This window comes from Mauremys reevesii, linkage group 1 (assembly GCF_016161935.1).
Source record: "Mauremys reevesii isolate NIE-2019 linkage group 1, ASM1616193v1, whole genome shotgun sequence".
In the NCBI taxonomy this organism is placed as follows: Eukaryota; Metazoa; Chordata; order Testudines; family Geoemydidae; genus Mauremys; species Mauremys reevesii.
The window spans coordinates 196,771,777-196,789,467 of NC_052623.1; the positions used below are offsets into that span (position 1 = coordinate 196,771,777).

Genomic DNA, 17,691 nt, shown 5'->3' on the forward strand with positions numbered 1-17,691 from the left:
TGGATCTGACTTGCCTACCACATATGCAGTAGTGAAAAATTAACTATGGAGTAATAACAATGAAAATGTATCAGCCACTCTTTGCTGAACTCGGGTTTTTAGGTGAATTTTACTTATGTTGTAAATTCTCTTAAATTAGGTGATTCAGGAGACAGGTAATTGAATATGGAGCCTTTAAGTCACTAGTATGAATTTGCTCCTAACTGGTAGAAAATAAAAAATAAAGTGTTGCTTTATGAGATAACCTCATGGGCTCTGTGTCCTATAAAACAGGTGGAAACATCACAAGTTGCCATTATAAATGGTATTTAGTACTCTTCCTGCCTGAAAGAATTTCGTTGCTGCAAGTGTTCTGATCTGAAATCATAATCCTGTTTGTGATGTGACAATGAGTTGCTAGGGACTTTAATTTTATTATGCAAGAGATCATCCAAACCATTGCTAATGGAAATACTCTGTATTTCTGGAAATGGAGATCTTGGCTAACAATGGCTTCAATTTTGGCACAACAGTATTTTAACTTCAAAAGTTCATTTTTTACGATCATGTAGTGGTTTCTAGTCTCATGGCACTTTGATACCAGAGATGTTAGTGCAGTAGAAATAGAGAGCTACATAGTAGCTTTAAAAAAAAAGCACAAAAAAAGTAAAAGCTGAACTCTCTACGTTGAAGATCCGTTTAGTGGTGTGTAGCATACATACACTACACTTACCCCTAGCACAGGTCTGAACAGCCGTGTAGATGGGGAGGCACTACTAAACAGACTAGAGTAAAGACACTCCTGAAGCCTGTGAGTATGTATCCATGTATATAGTCACATGCCTCTCTACTTACCCAAGCAATGCCGCCCTGTCTGTACTGCTGATTTTAGCAGCATAGTGTCCCTCTGCCTGAGCTTTTCCTCATCATAGGGAGCTCCTGGAGCGTTTCCTCATTGCAGGGGAAAAGTCCTGCAAAACAGGGAGCCCAAGGCTCCAGCTGCTCCCTATTGCAGGCATCGTTTCTTGCAGCAGGGAAAAGCTCTGGCAGCTCCCCATTGCTGGCCTGATGCAGGAGCCTTTCCCTAGGACAAGGAAAGGCTTCAGTAGCTCCTTTTGAGAGGGCAAGGCTCCAGCAGCAGGGAGGAGGCACTGGGGAAAGACTCTGGCAGCTCCCCACTGCTGAGCCTTTCCTCTGTGCCTCACCCCTGCCAGAGCCTTTCACTGAGCGCATGTAGTTACCCACTGCAGTATGGAGAGTGTAAATATACATACAGTATATGCCGCTGCAAGAGGTGTGCAGCATGGATGTAGCCTGTGTACTTATGGCACACATTGTAGCTAGAGCTGACCATAGGGTGACCATTCCAAACACTTCAGTGGAACATGATATTTTGACAAATTTTCATTTAGCTGAAAATTTTTCAACCATCTCTAACTATGACTACAACTGAAACATTTTTGGCAAATAGAAATTTTGACAAAAAATGCATTTTGGGGAGGCTGTGAAACTACTTCCAAATTTGACAAATAATTTGTTTTCAAATTTGGCCAATTTTTAAAACTAAAAAAAAAGGTGAAAAACACCAGAAAACAACCAAACTGACTTGAAAGCATGAAAAAACAATTGTTCCAAATCAACCACAATGTTCTGATCAACTGAAAACAAACTGAAAAACTTTAAAAAAAAATTAATCATTGTGAGTCAACCAAAAACATTTTGGCGGATTCTAAATAAATTTTTGGGTTTTTTGTTTCCATTCAAATCCATCCAGATTTTTTTTTTCTGAATGTTTCTGTTTGGACCATGAGCTGAAAAATCGACTATTTGCTCAACTCTAATTGTGACACTTCTGTAAGTATTTAACACACTTTGCAAGCATTCTTAGGGAAACTCAGCTATTCCCATTTCAACAGTGGACTCTTGGATAAAGTGTTATCATACGTTATCTCCTATTCTAGTTCTGTATTTTCTAACACCTTTCACGTTTCCTATAATTTTTCTAGATGAAAATGTAAGGCATTTCCAATCATAGCTTTCCTACCTACGAAGAGGATGAATGAAAACTCTGTCTTCTTGAATACCAGCTTCTTATTCTTTATGGTATTGAGATTGTAGATCCCCTTTTTACCCTCCCCTTTGGGATCCTAATACACCATTTTTCTCCCTGCCGCTGTGAACCAGGTAGGCGAAATTAGAGCTACAGCCATTCCTTTAGTCAGATATCAGTAGGCAGAGAAGTCCTTCTATAAAAACTTTCTTCTGTTAGCAGCAAAATTTCTTCATATTTGCTTATGGAAAGCTCCATGCATAAACTAATTTGGAAAGAGTAAGATTATATGCTAATTCTAAAGCAATGAGACGATCACTCTGAAAGCAAAAGGAGTGGTAACAGCCTGTATGGAGGGAGAAAACTGCATGCTTATTTCTTCAGTGAGTGAGGTAATATCTCTGATTGGACTAACTTCTGTTGGTGGAAGAGACAAGCTTTCAAGCTTCACAGATTTCTTCACTTAAGACTCTATGGCTTGAGAAATAGAGACCGCCCCCCACCCCACCACCACTAATTAAGATTGTGGGGGGAACATCAGTTAGATCTGTATTTAGTATTCAGCAGAGCCAGTAAACCCTGCGAGAAGATTAGCTAGATTCATGGACCTCTCTAGGGAAGTAGAAGAGGTAAGGAAGTGTGACAGTAATTAAATATGTACAGATGCTGGACAAGAATAACTATATCAAACACAAATGCTGTTGTTGAAATCGGCACCATTTTAATTTGGCTCAGGTTAAATTTTATGCATCTTATATTTACCCTGTTTGTGGGTATTTTCCATGGAGTCTTAAATGTATAATTAATGTGAGGTTGAAGTGTGCATTACCCATGCTATTAAAATTTATCATGGCATTAGCTTTCAAAAATGATTTCCCTAACATGTTGCAGTTAATGCTGTAAAAATTAGTTTTTTTCATGACGAGCTCAATAATGTTAAATACTAATTTTTCTCAATATTATTTTATTAGTGCTTTTTAATTGCTATGGCAGATAAGCAGCACTGGCCATTATCTTGGCAAAACATTTCCATTAATAATGTCACATAATTTCTGACTGATATAGAATATTCCATCCTTATTAAGATCTTAATCATTTTAATTTGAAAAAGTCTAGCTTTTACAATGGAGAAGATCCAGCATGAACCCCTGATAGGTCTACTCTGTTTGGCTTCGATGTCAGAACCTAAATATATGACAAAATTGAATCAAGTCCTTTTCCTTTGCAATGTGGAGCACAATGGAAAAAAAATCTCAGATCATTTCCAGATTAGATCAATAACAACATATTATGCGGTGCTTGGTAATTAGAAAATTAGATGGTTAAAAAATTAATACAATCTTGTTTCTCTTTACAAGCCACAAATATGGCCATATTGCCATCCAGAACTGTACTTTCAGTTAAATTGTATGTGAATATTTTTTGTACCACAAAGGTATGGTATAAAACACAATCATGTGTTTTAAATTAGTGATTATTGAAGAACTCCATTATTTAATGGAATATTATTAACTTTAATAAGATTTTAGAAAAAAAGAAAGCAGTTCTTATTCTACATATCATGCAACTTTAACTGTAGTTTTTGTTCTACCCAAAGCTGTAATACTGCAGCACTAGCTTTTGGATTAGATTTAGCAAGACAGCATTCTAATGACACTGGGGGTGTTTATAGCATTAAAATGTCTAGATTTCTGAGAATGAATCATAGAGTTCAAGGCCAGAAGGGGCCATCAGATCATCTACTCTGTCCTCCACTAACAAGCCACTCACACTGTCCAGCACCCACACACTGAACCCAAAAACTGAAATTAGACTAAAATATTATAGACTAGACTACTGTATTATGTGCCACAGGTAGAGAGTAGGAGGAACCAAAGTGACTTTAAGACAAGAGGACATTAATATTGTAGATTAGAGTGATTTTCTAAAATGTGTAACCTGGCAACATTATTTTATAGGTATTTAATATCCTATTGGGTTCTGTAGTTATATTTGGATCATGCCTCTCTTGCATCAGAACACACTCAATTAAACATTGCAAAATTCAATGATCGGTAGCAGCATCACAAGAAGTGGTGGCTAAAGTTTATTCCAGCTTCCCTGTAATGAAGTATTTTCAGAACTGTTCCAGAAAAATTCAAATATCAATAATGGCTGCAAACAACTTCTGGGCCTTGAATTATCTTGAATTTATTCAATTCAGGACTGTCAGATGTTTGCATTATAACTTTCATAACATTAGAAATTAGAGATGGAAAAGAGGTAGTTCAGATCTAGTCCATTCCCAAAGCAGGATAGTTCCTTAAATCATAATCCCCATTGTTTTGTTCAGTGTCTGACTACAGAAGTATTAGACTAATGTAGGAAAAAGAATAGGTACAGAAAATGATCTACACAACATGAAGGTGAAGGGGCTGTGCAAGTTGATGGAAGTGGGTGGGTTTAATTTTTATGCTCATGGTAAAAGATAACAAGAGTGTTATGAGGACCAGACAGAGAGTGTCTTAAATTATGTAAGAGTAACTTCTGTAGGTAAAATAAAGAATCATTGACAAGGATGTCTACCTATGTCTTCACGGGAGAAATGTAACTGCTGTGTGGGGTATCATGCTTGCAAGATTAAGGGGTTATAAGTGTGTGTTGGGGGGGAATGGAGGGTCTCTCAAGCTCTGATAGGAGGTGAAAGATTCTTCATTTGATCTCTTGTTTATACTTATTTAATGTTCTGTTGGGTTCTGAGATTATCAATCTTGGATCTGATTGGGAAGGTCAGGGGTGGCTTCAGGCACCAGCACGCCAAGTGCATGCTTAGGGCGGCAAGCCGCAGGGGACGCTCTGCCAGTCGCCACGAGGGCAGCAGGCAGGTTGCCTTCGGCAGCATGCCTGCGGAGTATCCGCTGGTCCTGCGGCTTTGGCGGACCTCCTGCAGGCTGCCGCCGAATCCGTGAAACAGGGGACCTCCCACAGGCAAGCCGCCGAAGGCAGCCTGCCTGCCATGCTTGGGGCGGCAAAATACCTAGAGCCGCCCCTGGGGAAGGTAAAAAGGGGAGAGAGAATGGATTGAATATTTTAAGAATTGAATAGCTTGTCCTTTTATTTACTGGCACTTGTGAGATTTGCTTTTATTGGGCTGGAGAAGGGGAAAGAGTTGTATCTGAGTGAGAAGAAGCTAAGACTAATGCATCAAACAGTAAAACACTGGAAAATGGGATTTGTGCAACAAAAAAAAGCCAATTAATAGCTATTGTCTGCTAATCCTAGTGGAATAATTAGCAGAACAATAGTAGTTAAGATAATTTCCCACTTCTCAAGAATAATAGGATAAATGACTTGATATTTGTTTTAGAATGTCTTTTCTGTGGTGGTCTCATGCTGTTCCTCACAGGTTTTATGTTAATCCGGGATGCAGAAACTATGTGCAGATCAATAAAGGAAACTGCAGTTGAGAGAAAAATAAGGCACCAAATGGAAATTGCACATGTTAGTATCACTAAATGTTGTTTTGCCATGACGTACATCCCTGGCTGGAATGATTTAGTTGGGGATTGGTCCTGCTTTGAGCAGGGGGTTGGACTAAATGACCTCGTGAGGTCTCTTCCAACCCTGATATTCTATGGTTCTATGAATAGTTGGTGGTTTTGGCAAGAGTAACTAAAATGGGTGCTCTTTACCTTGCAGCCTTCCCCACTTTTTGTGTTTTGATCTCGATAATTAGCTTAACCTACTAGCAATTCGTTTTCAAATGTTAAGAACAATCCATTTCCCCTCAAACTTTTCAAAGTTGAGCCCCCTTCAGCAAATTGTAATCAATTGCATCCCTCTTTCTCTCTCTCTCTCTCTCTCTATATATATATATATATATACACACACACACACACACACACACACATACATATATACACATACACACACAGACTTTACACATTTTAATTTATGCCATTTGGATATGTGCAGTAGTAGAATAGTCCCACATGGAGCAGGTCTTTCTATCATTATGCAAGTCAACAACAACAAAAAATTATCAAACATATTCTTCATTGTCCCATGAAAATGGGGCACATGCTGCTTCATGGTTCTTAACTGATATCCCTGATCTCAGATTTATCCACAGAACAGCCAGTCCTTCACCTCTTTTGCTAAGACGGTGCCCACAGAACAGAACTAATAGGAGCAAAGTTACAGCACCATAGCCTATGATGACGTAACCCTGTACTGTAGATGAGCCTACCGCAATGGAAGAACACTGCTGTAGGAACACCACCTCCCTGAGCAACAGTAGCTAGATGGACAGAAGCATTCTTCTGTCGTCCTAGTCGCATCTACACCGGACGTTAGGTCGGCATAGCTGCAGCACTCAAAAGCGTGGATTTTTCTCACCCTTCAGCATCACAGCTGTATGGATTAGACCTGAGACTCCAAAAAGGGTGTCAATTGTAGGATGACTTCTGTGTTGTAAACATCTGCCCCCTTAGAAACTTGATGGTTAACACAAATTTATGTCATGTAACGGGTCACTAAGCAGATGGTTATAACCTGGTGTCATTATCAAACTGGATTTGAAGAATGTGGCCTTGATGATGTGAAAGATTCTGTATCCCATTTCTATATCACCCCTCTCATTTACCTCACTTAGACTGTACTCAGCTCAGCACATGAAATAAGGAAATAAAATTTAGCTTTCAAATTTAAATGTTTCCAGAAGGGATACTTAACTCACAAGGTCTTTCCACTCCACAGATGGAATCCACTTGCCAACAGCAGGAAAGGGAGGTGGTGGAAACAGAGGAGGAGAGATTTACTTACCTTGTACAGTAACTGGAGTTCTTTGAGATGTGTCTTCCTAGGTTGCTCCATGTGAGGGATGTGTGCACATCTGTGCACTCCTGACCATAGATTTTTGTCAGCAGTGTCTGTGGGTCTGTGCCTGTGCTCTAGATGCCCCAGCACTCCAGCACATGGGAGGGGTGGACCTCTGCCCCTGAAAAGGAAGTTCCTTGGGGAAGGCTGGAAGACTGCAGCAAGAAAGCTTAGTGCATGACTACTATTGTAGCCATGGAAATGTAGCTGTGTCAGTGGCATCAAGCAAGACCCGGAGAGATGTCTTAGCAACTATTTGGACTTCTGAAAATGAGGGTCTGAAATTGTTCTCCCTGAGCCTGATGCAGGTGTTCAGGCTGAGAACTTAGAATAGTTTGTAAAATTCTACTTCACCATCAGGACTTGATAATTAGTTACTCTGGATTGCAAAGATTCAGAGGAGTAGGTCTTGCAACCCAAAAGTCCAGTCTCTTTAGCTCTTTCCCTGATAGTGTTGAACAGAACCAATGTCTGTTTCTTTTGTTAGTGGCCTCAACCACCAAAGAGTTGGATGAAGGGTGTGAGAAAAAAATACTCTGAGCCCCTGGGTGGAATATTTCTTGTCAGCCCATTTGCACATAGGTGGAATGAGAGCTGGAGTTTGCCACACTGTGTGCTGGGACCAAGAGGCATCATTAATAGGCAGAGCAACCTCTGGGAAGATGTATGGAGAATGTCCAACAAGGAATACTGGGGTTCCTGTATCTCCTCTAATGGAATTTGTAAATTGTCCACTACACATTTTGTCAGGTCTTGAAAGGCCTTGAAATCATTGGGGTAAGATGGTGGAGGAGGCATGACAGCCTCATCTGGCAAAGAAGGAGGATTTGTGGAAAGCGGGTGTTTCTCCTCAGCTGGTTTCTGCTCCTCCATGCAATGTGCCTGAGGTTCAAGGCTCAACTGTACTGATTCTTCAACTGATGTGCCCTCTTAATAGATGGGACCCTGTACCACCGGTTGCCATAGGGGACTCACCCCTGCGGCGCCTCCTGCTGGTTGCTCTGCGAATTTAGGCCAGTCCAGCCCTGGAGCACCCTCTGCAGGCCGGTGATCCACCTGTTCGTAGGCCCCCCGTGTCCCTCCCTGGACCCGGTGCCCTTCTACATGGGGCGCTGCCCCCTAGCAGCAACCCCTTTCTCTCTCTGGGTCTCCCTTTCTCTCTCAGGGAACCCCCACCCTCTATCCCTACCTTGCCTCAGTATTTGGCTACTGCCAGTCATTGTCTAGCCCCACGCTCTGGGGCAGACTGCAGTCTCAGCCTACTCGTCACAGGCAAAGTTGGGTTTGGACCTGCTGCTTTGTCCTACCCCTAGGTTGCCCCCTGCAACCCCCAGTACCTTTGGCCCACTGCTAGGCCGCAGCCTGGGGCTTTCTAGGCTGGAGCTTCCCAGCTCCTCAGCCTTCCCCAGCCCTGCTGCACTCAGGTATCTAGTCTCAAGCCCTAAGCAGCCAGGCCCATCTCTCTCTATCGCCAGAGAGAGACTGTCTGGCTTCTGGCTTCCCTGCCTTCTTATAAAGCCCTGTTGCTCTGTTTGGGGCGTGGCCCCCAGCTGCAGCCACTTCCCTAATCAGCCCAGCTTTTTGGAGCAGCAGCTCTCAAGCCCTGCTAGGCCACTTTTAAACCCCTTAAAAACCCCGGAGCAGGGAATCCACCCTGCTACAGGAGCCCATGGCAGTATGCCCACTGAGGTGGAGCATAAGAGAAAGTAGGAGGGCCCTAAAGTCGTCTTTGCTATGGTCTCTGAATACATCATCTACTGGAAGTTTGCTCCTCATGTTGAATATCAAGGGAGAGAGGCAGAAAGGTGGATGGACAGCTCAGTCATATGAGTTGTCATCCCCCATGTCCATCGGAAGGGTGGAAAGTGGTAATACCAGAGATCAAGTAGGAACTGGATCCCAGAGAGAACCTGAATTTGTATTGGTACTGAGGTTTGATAGCTGGTTGGCTGTGAGGAGGTACTGGGAAATGCTGAGTCAATACCATCTTGAAATCTCTCTTGATACCCTCAAAGAGTCTGTGTGGGGACTATGTCTTTATCAGAGGACGAGTCATCATTGAAGATGATAGGGACATAGGTTAAGCAAATTATGAAAATGAGTCAGTACCAATGGAGAATCACTAATGGTGATTCAGGCTCTTCCAGAATGCAAAGGTCCTTGTGGAACAGGAGCCTGGATTGTACCAGGGACTCCAGACGGGGCTCTTCAGGAGCCCGTGTGTCAGGTGGTAATGGAGACAGTATCGAAGAACAAACAGTGCAGGATGATGAGCCTGGAGCCAATATCAGTGACACCCTGGGTCTGCAGCTTCTTGATATGCAGCTTCTCTGCTGGTGCCTTAGTATCAGTACCAGAGGGGATGAGAGCCCCAATGGCACCTGTAACAGGACATGAGGTCTCCTGAGACCTAGCCCAAGAGGGTCACATTACCCCTTTCTTATCCCATTCTGGACTATGGGGTCTTTTCTTCTTAGAGGGTTTGGGTGATGCCGCAGGGTTCCCAGGGTCTTTGCTTTCTGCCAGAGCAGAGGTAGTTGACAGATTTGATGTACAAGGGGATGACTCGGACCCCATTGGCCTCAGAGAGCATTCCATTAATCGGAGCGTTAGCCTGTCTTCCCTCAAATTCTTAGATCTGCTCTTGAAACCTGAGCAGAACTTATATTTAGAAGGGATGCGAGATTCCTCAAGTCAGTGGAGGCAGCTTGAATCTTTCACTGTGAGGAAAAGACTAATGGCATATCTGACAGGGTTTGAAGCCAGGGGTCTTGGACACAACCCAAACTTGAGGCCATGGATTGAGGCCCAAAGAAAAGAAAATTAAAGCTCAGATCAGAAAAAAAATAAGGAAGGGAAGGGGTAAGCACCCCACTCCCAACCACAAACTGTGCTAAATAACACAACAAATAAAATTAAAGGAAAATACTATGAAATAAAGGAATAAATGAGCAAGCAGGGTAGCAAGCCATGTGGCTAGCTAAATGGACATAGTGTGTGCTCTCTTTCAAGCCACAGGATCTGTGAGAAGAAACTGGAATGACAGTGGGTCTGTCCCTTCCTATATACTCCCTTCCTATATATATAATCCAGAATCCAGAGCACAGGGATGTCTATGGTGCAGGCACAGACCTGCGAACATTTCTGACAAAAATCTCTGGTCAAGAGTGCACTGTGACGAAGTGGGGGAGTTTCTTGTTTTTCTGTGGTTTTCCAATGGTTTGCATGCATAGGGGGTAGGACTCAATGTCCCTGGGTGTTACTGGTTTAACGAGGTGACAGGAGAGGGAGTTTGTTGTTACAGAGGACCAGAGAGGGGACTTGGGACCCAGTGATGGGTGACATGGGACCCAGAGGCCCAGCTCAGGAGTCGCAGCCAGTTCTGGCCAGTGGGAGGACAATGGGCTGTGAAGACCAGTGACCTAAACAGCCAGTTCCAGCTGGAGGGGGGCAGAGGACAGAAGCGAGGAGAGGAGGTCCGGGCGACCTGGTTTACTACCCTGTTTACCTGGAGATAAGACAATGGACAGAGGCAGGGCTTGGGGCCGGTGATATCCGATGCCGGCTGGGAAGCAGGGGGGCTCAGGGTTGGAGAGGGAGAGCAGGTAGGGCCCACCTGGATGCAGGGAGACTAGGATGTGTTGTGCTGAGGGAGGCCAGGCCTGAGGCCCGGAGAGTTTCCTGTGCTGTGTTCAACTCTCAATAAACCTTCCTGTTTTACGCTGGCTTAGAGTCACCCTGGGCTAGAGAACAGGGTTGCATCAACCCCTTCGGGAGGTGGAGGCCCTGGGGGTCCAGAGCGAGAGGACTCCCTGAGGGGCCCACGGTGAGAAAAAAGGTGTGCTAAGGCTCAGAGAGGTGCAGCTCCAGGAGGTTGAGGGTCCTGACCCTGGGAGAGAGTGGCCCCCTGAGAAGGGCTGTCTCACTGAAAGGGTTCTCCCTCACGGACTGCCCAGGGCCAAGAGTGGGCACGATCTGTGAGTCCGTGACATGCACAGGTGCACACACATCCTCACACGGAGCATCCACAGAGACACTATTCAAAGAAGAATCCAGTTTTTATTGCAGCTGCAGGAGGCAATGGTTTTGTTTGTTTGTTTGTTTTTGGGAGGGGGGGTGTTAATATAACAGTTTTTAAAACTGCCAGGCTGATTAGTCTGACTAGGGTATTGATGTCAGACTCTCTCCCCCACCTCCAGTTTTGGCAAACTGAAGTAGCTGCTGCGTATGTTCCCATCATCAATCACAGGGAAGCAATAGTCTGCTGAAAAGGGCAGAGGAATTCAAATTGTATTTCTAGAGCAGTGGGAAAGTCTTCAGTAATTACACTTCAGCTCCCTTTGTGCTGTTTGCTCTGAACCTCCGTCATAGTTGACATGGAAAATAGAGATGGGTGAACTAGTTCTAATAAAATTAGAACTAATCCAAACCTTCACTCCAAACTCAAACTGAACCTTTGAAAATTAATGTATTAAAACTTCTTGTCTTTTTAAAAACCTTTCTTATGGCAGGGCAGGGAGTCACCAGATGATGCAGTTTTACAAGTTCTTTTTCTTAGTGTGTTAGCAAGTTTTTACACCTAGAAGAAATGCTATGGTGGTAGTTTTTCTGATGCAGTTCTTTGAGGGGTGTGTGGAGTTATGCTGTGGGAGGGATAGCTTAGTGGTTTGAGCATTGATATGCCACCACCACCACCACCCGCTGGGATTGTGGGTTCAATCCTTGAATGGCCACTTTGGAATCTGGAGCAAAAATCAGTAGTTGGTTCTGCTAGTGAAAGCAGCTGGACTCAATCACTTTTCAGGGTCCCTTCCAGCTCTATGAGATATAGGCATATCTTTATTTATTTATAATCAGGCTCTCTGCTTTAATCTGTCTAATGAGAATAGATTCTTGAAGCGGAGTTGCTCCCTGGGAAACAGGCATTAAAGTTACTTGACATCTTCAAAAACAGGGTTGCTGTGTTACAAACTGACCCAGTATGAACACTAGTAAATTGCAAGTAGACCCAATCACTGGGTTCATATGCTTCCAAGCCACTGAGTCTGGGCAGAACTTGTCACTGTATCTAACTCTGGGCTAGACTCCTGGGCATAGGCCTCTTGTCTGAAAAGCTTCTCTCCAACTGCCCTAGCCTGTAAGACCAATGCCACAGACCTCCTGAGCCCCATCATCCCTTACATACATTTCCTCAGAGTTCCACCTAGATTGTGGACACTGTGCAGTTACTTGTGTAACCTCTTCAAGGATGATGTAGCAGGAAAGCTAAGTACTCAGACTTAGCAATGAAATTTCTTAACTGTATTGACTTTATTTTTTAAACACTGGAGAGTTGCACATCTTTGAAAAATAACAGACTAGAGAGGCACTCTCCCCTAGTCTGAGCTCACCCCTTCTTGAGAGTTTGTGGTTTATCAGCATTTCAGGTGGGGAGAGTTCCTCCTGCCCCCTCTCTACTGCATATCCTTCTTGTGCATGGTGATGGTCAGCCCCCTGCACAGAGCAGAACTCTACTCTTAAATAGGGACTCAATCTCTGCGCCATGTGCTCAAACTGAGATGTTCCAGACCCACTAGTCATGCTTGCTATCTGCCCTTGCAGACCGCTGTGTAGAGAGTCCATTGTTTCAAGTACACAGGCCAGCAGATGAGTCATTGAAAGTTGATGGCCCCAAATTGCAGTCTTGATGACTTCAGTGAGGTGTCAGATGTCTATCTCAGGCAGGGCAGCTGTCTGGAATGCACTATAATAGGCTGCCACTGGGCAAGTCCAAACTAGTGCAGCCCCTATGCCAATATTTCAACACAGGTACAAAACAGACAAACACAATTTGATAGTCAGATCCCATTCCATCAGAGCCTGCATGATGTTTGTGACCACCTCTGTTTCAGGACTGGTGTATATATGTAAATAAAATATGCAGATTCCAAGTCATTAACTTCTCCTCCAACATTAAGTCAACCTGCAAGGCCTCAACTGCTACCACACAGCATAATGACAACAATGTCTTCCATCTTCATGCACTTGCATCATCCAGGAAGTCAACAATTTTTTTAAAGGCTTTGGTCTAAGGGATAATTCCAAGGGAGTCCCAAGCCCTTCTGTGATAAATCATAGTCTCCCCTGATCTGCTGAAGAGAGAGCTGGGTTATCTCCTTCCATTAATCCTACTTATGGTACACAGCGCACTGACTCACTCTGTTATCATTACTAGTGTAATAGGTAAGTGCACTGCTGTGTGATTAAATTGCTCAGCTTTCCCATTACAAGCCTTGCGTCAAAGAGCATAGATTAATGCTATCACAACAGACAGAAGAAAGGCAGACCTTTACAGCATTACTATCCAAACCAATTTACTGGAAAACAGTGTTCCGTGTATGAGAGCTTTATACTGTTGTGTGAAGGGAGTGTGATAACAGCCCTGCTTTGGAGGAGTTCAGCTGTGCAAGACTGCAGCCTGGCTGGACTTAGGGCAAACTCCGAGCTTTGCTTTGGCCTAGAAAGCTGGTGTGTATGTAAGTACCACAGGCCAAGCTAGTACATTCTATTAAAGTATAATAAGAGGAGGGAAATTATATGCAAAAATCTAATGTCCACGCACTAGTGAGGCTGAGAAATAAATTAGCCAAAAAGGCAAGCATTGTTGAACAGAGATTTTTCTTGACATCATAACTTGGTCATTTTTTCCATATGTAGTATTTTCTATTCCTATTTTTGTAGCTAAATATTGACATTAATCAATGTCATTAATGAACTGCATAGCATAATAAAGATCAGTCATGGAGGCTGGATTTTTGCTTTGCAAGCCACATAGGACATTGGTTTTCCAAAATCCAAAATGGGCTTGACTTGGATCTGGTTTCCATTTCACCCAAACCACAAATGTTTGGGTTGTCAAAGAATGGGGGGTGGGAAAGATTCGTGTTTTAGCTCATCTCTAATATGTGCCCTATAATATATAGGATATGCAATGGGACAAGTAGATTCAAATGAAGTAAAAATCTTAAGCGAATCCACATGTTCCATAGAGTCTCTATGGATAGAAATTTCATGCACTAGTAAAAATATAACATTAGGGATCTATTATCGACCACTTGACCAGGACAGTAATAGTGATGATGAAATGCTAAGGGAAATTAGAGAGGCTATCAAAATTAAGAACACAATAATAGTGGGGGATTTCAATTATCCCCATATTGACTGGGAACATTTCACTTCAGGATGAAATGCAGAGATAAAATTTCTCGATACTTTAAATGACTGCTTCATGGAGCAGCTGGTACGGGAACCCACAAGGGGAGAGGTGACTCTAGATTTAATCCTGAGTGGAGCGCAGGAGCTGGTCCAAGAGGTAACTATAGCAGGACCGCTTGGAAATAGTGACCATAATACAATAGCATTCAACATCCCTGTGGTGGGAAGAACATCTCAACTGCCCAACACTGTGGCCTTTAATTTCAAAAGGGGGAACTATACAAAACTGAGGGGGTTAGTTAGACAAAAGTTAAAGGTACAGTGACTAAAGTGAAATCCCTGCAAGTTGCATGGGCCCTTTTTAAAGACACCATAATAGAGGCCCAACTTCAATGTATACCCCAAATTAAGTAAAACAGTAAAAGAACTAAAAAAGAGCCACCGTGGCTTAACAACCATGTAAAAGAAGCAGTGAGAGATAAAAAGACTTTCTTTAAAAAGTGGAAGTCAAATCCTAGTGAGGCAAATAGAAAGGAGCACAAACACTGCCAACTTAAGTGCAAGAGTGTAATAAGAAAAGCCAAAGAGGAGTTTGAAGAACGGCTAGCCAAAAACTCCAAAGGTAATAACAAAATGTTTTTTAAATACATCAGAAGCAGGAAGCCTGCTAAACAACCAGTGGGGCCCCTTGATGATCAAAATACAAAAGGAGTGCTTAAAGACGATAAAGTCATTGCAGAGAAACTAAATGGATTCTTTGCTTCAGTCTTCACGGCTGAGGATGTTAGGGAGATTCCCAAACCTGAGCTGGCTTTTGTAGGTGACAAATCTGAAGAACTGTCACAGATTGAAGTGTCACTAGAGAAGGTTTTGGAATTAATTGATAAACTCAACATTAACAAGTCACCGGGACCAGATGGCATTCACCCAAGAGTTCTGAAAGAACTCAAATGTGAAGTTGCGGAACTATTAACTAAGGTTTGTAACCTGTCCTTTAAATCGGCTTCGGTACCCAATGACTGGAAGTTAGCTAATGTAATGCCAATATTTAAAAAGGGCTCTAGGGGTGATCCCGGCAATTACAGACCAGTAAGTCTAACGTCGGTACCGGGCAAATTAGTTGAAACAATAGTAAAGAATAAAATTGTCAGACACATAGAAAAACATAAACTCTTGAGCAATAGTCAACATGGTTTCTGTAAAGGGAAATCGTGTCTTACTAATCTATTAGAATTCTTTGAAGGGGTCAACAAACATGTGGGCAAGGGGGATCTGGTGGACATAGTATACTTAGATTTCCAGAAAGCCTTTGACAAGGTCCCTCACCAAAGGCTCTTACGTAAATTAAGCTGTCATGGGATAAAAGGGAAGGTCCTTTCATGGATTGAGAACTGGTTAAAGGACAGGGAACAAAGGGTAGGAATTAATGGTAACTTCTCAGAATGGAGAGGGGTAACTAGTGGTGTTCCCCAAGGGTCAGTCCTCGGACCAATCCTATTCAATTTATTCATAAATGATCTGGAGAAAGGGGTAAACAGTGAGGTGGCAAAGTTTGCAGATGATACTAAACTACTCAAGATAGTTAAGACCAAAGCAGATTGTGAAGAACTTCAAAAAGATCTCACAAAACTAAGTGATTGGGCAACAAAATGGCAAATGAAATTTAATGTGGATAAATGTAAAGTAATGCACATTGGAAAAAATAACCCCAACTATACATACAACATGATGGGGGCTAATTTAGCTACAACGAGTCAGGAAAAAGATCTTGGCGTCATCGTGGATAGTTCTCTGAAGATGTCCACGCAGTGTGCAGAGGCGGTCAAAAAAGCAAACAGGATGTTAGGAATCATTAAAAAGGGGATAGAGAATAAGACTGAGAATATATTATTGCCCTTATATAAATCCATGGTACGCCCACATCTTGAATACTGTGTACAGATGTGGTCTCCTCACCTCAAAAAAGATATTCTAGCACTAGAAAAGGTTCAGAAAAGGGCAACTAAAATGATTAGGGGTTTAGAGAGGGTCCCATACGAGGAAAGATTAAAGAGGCTAGGACTCTTCAGCTTGGAAAAGAGAAGACTAAGGGGGGACATGATAGAGGTATATAAAATCATGAGTGATGTTGAGAAAGTGGATAAGGAAAAGTTATTTACTTATTCCCATAATACAAGAACTAGGGGTCACCAAATGAAATTAATAGGCAGCAGGTTTAAAACAAATAAAAGGAAGTTCTTCTTCACGCAGCGCACAGTCAACTTGTGGAACTCCTTACCTGAGGAGGTTGTGAAGGCTAGGACTATAACAATGTTTAAAAGGGGACTGGATAAATTCATGGTGGCAAAGTCCATAAATGGCTATTAGCCAGGATGGGTAAGAATGGTGTCCCTAGCCTCTGTTCGTCAGAGGATGGAGATGGATGGCAGGAGAGAGATCACTTGATCATTGCCTGTTAGGTTCACTCCCTCTGGGGCACCTGGCATTGGCCACTGTCGGTAGACAGATACTGGGCTAGATGGACCTTTGGTCTGACCTGGTACGGCCTTTCTTATGTTCTTATGTTCTTAATACAGTGGGGGGGAAATCTTAACCTTGAGAATTCCGACACTTTTCTTGAGTGGTGCTGGTTGTTGGTAGTGTATATTGTAGTGCCATCCCACAGATGTGCCAGGTATTCTACAAACATAGGAAGGCAGTCTCTGCACTGAGTGGCTTACATTTTAATATCTCTATCTTACCATTGCACAGTATGGGGTTTGTCTTGTTTTGTTTTGTTTTATTGTGTCTTGATAATTAATACAGATCAGTTCTCATTGAGGTGAACACCAAAGCATATGGCAGCAAGCCGGTGTGTAAATGTGAACCTGTCATAGAAGCTAAGACTGAAAGGCATGTAAGTCATAAATAACTTTTTCTGTTATACTTGGCATTCAGTCGTTCCAGCTTTTGTCATCTGATGTGGCAGGTGCGCTATCAGATTATTCTGTCTGGAAAGCAATGGCAGGCCTACTCAACCTCTAGATGAGTTATAATAATCTAAGTGTACCATTTTGGTGCAGGAATGTAGTCTTCGCCTGGAGTGATTCCCATGGTTCTCCTATGTAACTAGTTGTTGTTAATTTTTTTATTATACTAGCCTGTAGAGGCCCCAATTGAAATTGGGTCCCCATCATGGTAGCTGCTGTATTTATATGTAGGAAGAAATTGTAACAACTGAATTGTAACAATATTTTCTAAATACTTCCTTGGGACATTGTATTTTTACTGTAGAAATCTCAGTTCTGTTAACAGCCAATCCAGTCATCATTGAGGAATTTCTGGAATATATTAATTACTGGATTAGGTTGATCCGGAGGACTATACCCACTAGCAACCACTGAGGGACCCTCTCACCAGGAGGCTGGCTTGTTGTGTGATGTACTAATGGAAGGAAATGGAAACAGATCAAAGCATACATACAATAGCTGCCTTCAAGGACTTTTTTATATAAATAGTTGTGCTGCCACAAGCTAATAACAAGACTGTCACAAGATAATGTGACAGTAACATACAGAATCCATTATATTCATTGGATACATAATGACTTGTAGTGCTGTTATACGTTGCAT

At 42.6% G+C, this 17,691-nt stretch overlaps 1 protein-coding gene across 5 annotated transcripts in view; it reads left to right on the forward strand.

Moving 5' to 3' along the window:
* The first annotated feature begins 478 nt into the window (after positions 1-478).
* Positions 479-17,691, forward strand: part of MORC1 (MORC family CW-type zinc finger 1) — a 169,986-nt gene continuing 152,773 nt past the window's right edge. Inside the window, exons 1-3 of one of the 5 annotated variants that reach the window (XM_039481931.1) lie at positions 479-794; positions 1,754-1,833; positions 1,986-2,163. The gene's annotated coding sequence lies outside the window, so the exon portion shown is untranslated. The remainder of the gene's footprint in view (positions 795-1,753; positions 1,834-1,985; positions 2,164-17,691) is intronic. The other 4 variants (XM_039481924.1, XM_039481934.1, XM_039481940.1 and 1 more) reach the window with 4 other exon arrangements.